The 7,568-nt window shown below is 38.2% G+C and overlaps 1 protein-coding gene across 1 annotated transcript in view; it reads right to left on the reverse strand.

Moving 5' to 3' along the window:
* nt5c2l1 (5'-nucleotidase, cytosolic II, like 1) overlaps positions 1-2,998 on the reverse strand; it is a 29,050-nt gene extending 26,052 nt beyond the window's left edge. Inside the window, exon 1 of the mRNA XM_055004011.1 lies at positions 2,207-2,998. The gene's annotated coding sequence lies outside the window, so the exon portion shown is untranslated. The remainder of the gene's footprint in view (positions 1-2,206) is intronic.
* Between the last annotated feature and the right edge of the window lie 4,570 nt (positions 2,999-7,568).

Genomic DNA, 7,568 nt, shown 5'->3' on the forward strand with positions numbered 1-7,568 from the left:
GCAGAACAGCAACTAAACTGTCTCAAAACTTTCTTCGTGCAGACATTCAAAACATAAACTGGATGCCGCTTAGCATTTTCATAGGAGCTGTTATTCACTTTCCCAGTACAGTTATCAAAGTGACATTTACTGGTGTCCAAGCATTTAGAGCTTGAGCCTCAAACAGAGCGTCTGTAAACTTTTCGGCTTTTCATCCACTATTGCGATAAAATTTACATCCAACACATTCTAAAGAAAAACATTTTGAATGTGTGCCAACTTTGGGTTTGTCATCTTAACCTTTAAATAACATTCAAAATAAGTGATAGCTGAACCTTCATCCTTATTTTCTCGACTGTTATGTGTAACTTCTTCGTATTCCTCTGCTGTGACAGTGAACCAATGTATCAAAAGACATGATCCCTCTATCTGTTCTTCAGTTCAATGCTTTGTCTTCAGATTTGCCATGAGATGGCAGTAGCACAGTTGATATTTTCAGCATGTGTCTCTTAAGAAACACTGTATGTTTTTCTGAGTCTGAACTCGGAGAAACACTTGGCAGCAGAAGCAGACGCTCAAGGAGTCGTGCCAAACTTGTGAGGTCCTCCCAAGCAGACGGAGAGTCATGGCAACGCTTGATCGCAATAAATAATGAATGGCTCACAGGTTCACTTTACAAGGAGCTTTTCAGGTTCACGCACACACACGTGCTATACTCTCATTATGCGAGTGTGAACTGTAGTCCAGTCAAGGCAACTTACACCATGCAACGCTTTTACAACTTCTCCTCTCAGCTGAATATTTTCAGAAACACCACACTTGGTTCGACAGCAACTAAGACCTCTCAAATGTGATTTCAGCTGAAATGAAAACTGGGACTTTTCTATCAGCTCTTCCATTGGATTTGAGCAGAGGATTCAGACTTGAAGCAGTTTCACCAGAGATGCTCAATAACTTCAGATGAAATAGCAAAACAGTTTTTCAATGAGAGATCTACATGGTTGAATACATGTGGGAAGTAAAGCACATAAATTCACACACCTTATCATCAGCAATAAGGAGTATTAACTAAAAACTGAGTAGTCCTCTTCTTTTGAGAGCGTTATAACAGTATGTCTTAACCCTCGTGTTGTCCTGCGGCTCAAAATTGACCCGTTTCAAAGTTTGAAAATGTTGGGGAAAAAAAGATTTTCACAGTGAAACTTCTGATGTCCACATTTTCAACATTTTTGGTGGAAAAAAACTGTAATGAAAAATGTTTCTTACAAACATTCAAAAAAAAAATCAACCAAAATCCAGCGAATTTCGCTGGATTTTGGTTGATTTTTTTTGTGAATGTTCTTAAAGAAAATATTGTTGAAGTTTTAGTGATATAAACGTAATCACTTTAGATATTTTTAGGATTTTTTTGGAAGATTTTTACTTATTTTTTGAAAATATTTACAAGAAATTTCTTGCCAAATTTGTTTTTTTTAAATAATACTTTTAAGGGAAACTTTTAAGGAATTATTGGAATTTTCTTCCTAAAGGTTTTGCAAATTTTCAGAAATTTGGAGAATTTTTTTCCTGAATTTTTTTTGATTTTTTTCAGACAAGGAAACAATATTTTTTGGTGCCTCTATATGAGGACAACAGGAGGCTTAAAGAAATAGTTTAAGGGAAATTGGTGATTTACATGGAAAGGGCACTCTCATGTCCATTTCGTATGCAGCTATTTGTGAGTTTTAGAGGCTAGCTATTTCCCCTGCTTCTAGTGCTTTTTATGCTAACCCAGGGGTCTCCAACCTTTTTGAACCTGAGAGCAACTTCAAGGGTACTGAGTAGTACGAAGGGCACCTTGTTTGATACAAACTTCCTCAATAGCAAACTTGCGCCATCATCTTTAAACTATAATAATAATAATGAAAATAATATGTAAAAAGACTGTCTGATCACATTTATGTTAATTATTCCCTACAATAATCATTAGCAACGATTTCCACAACAATGACAGTAGGAAACTAGGGCTGCCACTAACGACGAATCAATGAATAGCCTGAGCACGATACGTCATCAAAAGCGGAAGCGAGCACGCAATGCAACAACAAATCATTACGTTTTCAACAAATTATTTTTCACATTTTTATGTAATGGCACAGTGTTTTGAATGACAACATGTTACCTCTTTCTTTGTCTGTAAATGTGTGTTAGTGGGAAGCCTGGCATTGCAGAGCTTATCATGTCTTACCTTTACCTTGCAGCTCACAGTTCAGATGGTTCAGGTTCCCAGTGATGTCCGTTAAAAATGAAAGGGCAAGAATCCACTGTGTCCTCAAGCACCAAGATGTCTTCCCCTTTGGATTGCATCAACTCTTTGATTTCGGCCAACAGTGACAAAAAACGCTGCAAAACTGGTCCCTGCTGATCCCTGGGGTTTCTGTGTGTAGTAACAGGTCACTATGTTTAGCTGACAGCTCCTCCAGCAGCACCTTCAATGTCCTGGTTGTTTGGCTTTGGAGCCATTTATGATCTTCACGACACGAGTCATCACATGATCAAATCCAGCCACTTTTGTACATACATATGTCCTGCTGGTGAATGATGCAGTGGTAATGTAGGAATGTTGGGAATTCTGGATCACCTCTGCATCGTACAATGAAGCCTGCATGCCGACCCGTCATGGAGGAGCCCCGTCTGTCGTCAGTGAAACAAGAAACTTTTCGCCGCGTAGTGGATGCCAAAGCTGCCTTTAAGTCCCGGGATTTTCCTGTCTGTAGTGAGCATACAGTCTATGTGCGCTAGCAGGTGGCTAGTTAGCATGGAAGCTATGTGGCGGCTAAAGTAGCATCTCTCCACATTGTGCCGCTTTGCCGACGCAATAGTCGCCCCGCAAATACGACACATACATTTATCTTCCACTGTCGTGAAAAAGAACTCTTCCTCCCAGTCATCGTGAAAACAGTGTTTTCTCTTTCGCTTCTCTGTCATGTTTTGGGGGTAAAAACCACATCTAACTTCCCAAAGTGTCTGTGCCCGGAAGCTTCAGCAGTGACGTGGTGGTTTGACATGCGCAGTGAACTCTGACTCGGACAAAGTCAAAGTTCATTTACAAAAAAAAATTATAATAAATATTGTAATTCAAAATCTGCATTAATGTATGTATTTTTGATTTTAAAAGAACAGCAACTATAATTTTTAATAAGGAATTTCATGGTGACTAGTGTTATTTTTAGAACATGTGATGTAGGCAACTCACATGGTCTCTGAGGGCAACCAGGCGCCCACGGGCACCGTGTTGGCTACCCCTGAACTAACCTATGCCAACAGCTTGCTGGCTATAGCTTCATGTTTAGGTAGAAGACACTAGTGTGGTACTGATCATCTTTTATAACTCTTAGACAAAATGCAAATAACCTTTTAACCTTGACCTGTCCTTTAACCTTTCAGTTTCAGCTCAGAAACCATCTCTGTCAACATAAAAAAGCAAAACTGCAGCGATAAAACCTTAAAATTAAAGCCATGTCGGCCATTAAAGAGTTATTAGGCTTCCAATCATGATGCATCCGGAAAGGAATCATATGTATGGACTGATTCGGACACATCTGTTCCTCAGCTGTACATTTATGTCTATTCATGTAAAAAGTGCTGTTCACAAAGTTAACACTAGTACTATTTTTGTAACATCTGCCACTGCACAAAATGTCAAGTCATGTAAATAATGGAGATAAATTGATACACTCTAACATCACAAGCTGCAATTTCTGCTGCCTAAATGTCAACACTGCAAATAGATCTCTGTGTATCTTCACCCTGGAAGGAGTTTTCCAAAAGGTTTCTTTTCAGAGACCTAAAACTGAGGCCAAAAATGCACTGACCACTTTAAAACAAACAAATGGACAAGGCCCCAGTTTAAGAACTTGAATGAAAAGTATTGTTGCTATTCTATTTTAAGCGTCGTTGTCAAGGGTTCTCCCCACTTTCAATGATCAGTGATTTTCATTGATGAATTTGAGAGTTAATGTGCAGTTTCCCCACTTGAAAAAGGATGACTTTATCTACCTGAGTCTGAGTAGCAAAGTAACAGGTCTACAGGATGGCAACTTCACGAGACCATAAATTGATAAGCTGATAAGAGATATTAAGAGTAAATATGTTAAAATGTGATTAAAATCACTTCTTTTTTAATGCAGGAAAATCCACGTGGTGCATGATAGGGTTAAAAATTAATGAGGCTGTAATTAGTTTGCTTCAGATTTATTTTATGTGAAAAGTGACAAACATAAAGTGAGTAAGACAACATTTGTCAATGAGGTGAAATTGTTGTATGGAAGGAATTTTTGTTACAGTTTGCTATGAGTTGCAATGATGTGAACATTGTTCCTTTGTATTTTGTTTAAAGGTTTTCCACCTTATTATTACCAACTAATGGACTTGTGAAGTTACCATCTTGTAGTCCTGCTACTTTGCTACCACTTGCTGAACTAAAACCGGCTAACTGCAAAATAAAAGAAGGAAAGAAAAGAAAGGAACTATTTGATCAATGAGTAGAGTCCAGCACATAGAAGAAAGGCAAACAGTCCGTGAGGTGAGATATATCCGCCTGAGGGTCGAGTTATGCTGGAAAATACAATGTGGCGTCTGACTATGCCAGAAATAAAATGTGATTATGGTTGTCCTGAACAGTGTTTGTCTCCAGAGCTACACATTTCTGATCTGACCAACCTCAGCAATACTCATTGTCCTCCAACTGGTCGAGGCAGACAGCTGCCCTACCTGAGCCTAGTTTCTTTTTGTTAAAGGGGAGTTTTTTCTTCCCCATTGTTGCTTTATTGCTGCTTAAAGGGACTATTTGGATTTGTTGGGGTTCTAACTTTAATGCAATAGTGTAATATTTTCACCTTAGCATGTGAAGTACTCTGAGATGACCTTTGTTTCAAACTGACACTACAAAAATAAAACCGAATGAAACTGAATTGAAATATCTACCACCAACATTTCTGTGGGTTCTGTAAGATTCAAAAATTAACATAACCTCTCTGGCAGATTAGCCCCTAAAAGCTTAATTTAACATTTTGGATTTTATCTGCCCTTTGATAAATGGTAAAGACATTTTCTTCTTATATTCTGCATCCAGCTGCAAGAGTTTCTGTTTCGTCATCTGTAGGTGGATAAGATGTGAACGGATGATGGATTACAGACCAGAAAGAGATCAAAGGACAACAAAGGTGAAAGATGTCACACTTTGGGATAAACCCTCATCTAGGTAGCTGAGCTCAAAGCAGTATGTTAATACCGAAGTACTGGAGCAATGCCACAGTGCATTTCTGTAACCATAATTACACGAGATGACAAAAGCCTCATGCGTTCAGCTCGTCCTTGTCAGACACACAAACACACCCCAACATACACACCCGAAATTCAAAGATAAATCTGCCGAGCTTGTCAAAGTTGTCTCCAAAGTGCCAGTCACAGTGGATCATTTTTTAATCTGCAGTGACAGGAAACAGACCGGCGCAGCTGAAAACAAAACAAGTTTAATAAAAGAAGTTTGCAGGTATTGATGTTAATAACGTTCAGAAATGTCAAATATGTTTCTGTGAAGTAACGAGTAAATCTTCTCGGCTGTTGACGTCACTGAGAATCCAAGCCGCAGTCTGAAAGCACGCTTTGTATTTCACATTTGTCCTCAGACTCCTCTAGCCATAAAACACTCTTGAGCATGAAGTTACAGTCGGACCTATTAGGCTGTGAGTTTGTCCCGATGCTTGCAGGGCTGCTGACTATTCTCCATATTGCAAATGACAAATTTATAAACGAATCAGCACAGCAGATGTACATCATTCTGCTGGTGGAAATAAACTTCTTGAAACCCGAGAGTCAAAATCCAGAGAGCGTGCGGACGTGCCTCTTAAACCAGATTGCCAGTAAATCTTCAGCTCAACACAAATGGGTCTTCTGTCAGGTGTGACGTGCCTAAAAGCTCTCTGGATTCAGGTATCAGGGACATTAGAGGAGGAATTGGAGTGAAAACAGGTGCAGAATGCTGCTGGAGGGCAAACTTCTCACTCAAGTCAGGTATCCAGTGTCCATATGACTCACAGCTAAATAAATCATGTTTAATTGATTCCCAGAACAATGGAGGCTGGTGACTTTGAGGTTTTGGTGAATCTCAAAAGCCTTCAAAAAGTGTTTGTTTTGCTTTTTCTTAGAATTTCTAAAGCACTTTTGTGTGTTTTCTATTCATTGCTGTCCTTGCTGCCCTCTCAGCTACTCAGTGATGTTTCTGTTTTAGTAATCTGTCCTTTTACCTCATAATTTTACAGCAGATTGTAGTTTTACTTAAACAAAGTTTCTTAAATTTAACATATACACACATTAACATGGAATTCATTATCATTTATGTTCTGTTGAAGTGGTTAAAAGGTCCAAAACCTGAATATTGTCTGCACAAACTTAGAGTGAGGTTCACCTTTAATGTTAGTATTTGTCATAAATTATACTTTATAGGCTGTTTCTTATTATCTGTGGCAGCAAAAATAAACTGTAAATAGATTTTTGACTTTTCTGTTTTGTGATTTAGCAGAGAGACAAGACAGGGAACCAACATCAGATCTTAATACATGCTTTCATGGTTACTTTGTACACTGCAAAAAGTTATTTTCCTTCATTCAATATGCAGTTTTAATGCAATGATTGATGTAACAGTCTAGGACAATTTAATTATTGTTGTCGACTAATTTTTTTGTTGTTGCTGTTTTAGAGTTTGAGTGACTGAGATAGTAAGTATAGAATGGGAACCTCACCAAATTGTCCCAGATGTAAATCTGGCTGCACTGTTTGTGGGAATGCAAAAAAATCCAGACGTTCTGGAGGGCAGTAGGCTTAAGTGTTAGTAAAGCAATAAGTCAGAAGGTTTCTGTAGGCCCACTGTTGTGTCTGCTTGAGAAGGTTCCTGCTTCTCTTAAAGCAAATGAAGATGCAATCCAGTTGCTTTTAATGTTAGCAAGAAAAGCCATAATGGTAAAGTGGGTCAGAGACGACTCCCTTCTATCTGTGTGGAAATCTCTGATCTCAGAGGTTTGACTCTGGAAAAACTTTGACATTATATTGATGGAAGGATTCAGCTTTTTCTGCAGAAATGGAGGAAGCCACTGAAACTTTTGAAAGATGATTATAGCCTGGACTTAAATTTGTAATATGATGGTCAATTGCCATATTTTTGAATAGGGTACAGAGAACACAGATTTGATTTATATTTTATTTTCATTGTTATATTTTACTACATAATATAGGCTACTGCGCTCTGTGCTATTAATGCCACAAGCTCCCCTCCATCATATGGACCAGTTTTGCAGCATTGTTCCTGTAATGTTGATGTTTGTTTATTGTGTACTCTTTTGTTTGTACATCTGTGTTGTGTTGTAAAAACAAGAAAACATGTAAAAATGTAATAGACAGAATTTACAAGAAAAACAAAACAAACAGTAAAGAGTGAAGTGAAGCACAGACAGCAGCTGCACTTGACAGTATTGTTGACCAAACAAATCTGCTTCTACGAAAACCTTTATGACCTTTGTTTATTCTAAAAACAATCAAAAAAGTTTAATGTC

The sequence above is a fragment of the Amphiprion ocellaris genome, chromosome 17 (assembly GCF_022539595.1).
Source record: "Amphiprion ocellaris isolate individual 3 ecotype Okinawa chromosome 17, ASM2253959v1, whole genome shotgun sequence".
NCBI lineage: Eukaryota > Metazoa > Chordata > Actinopteri > Pomacentridae > Amphiprion > Amphiprion ocellaris.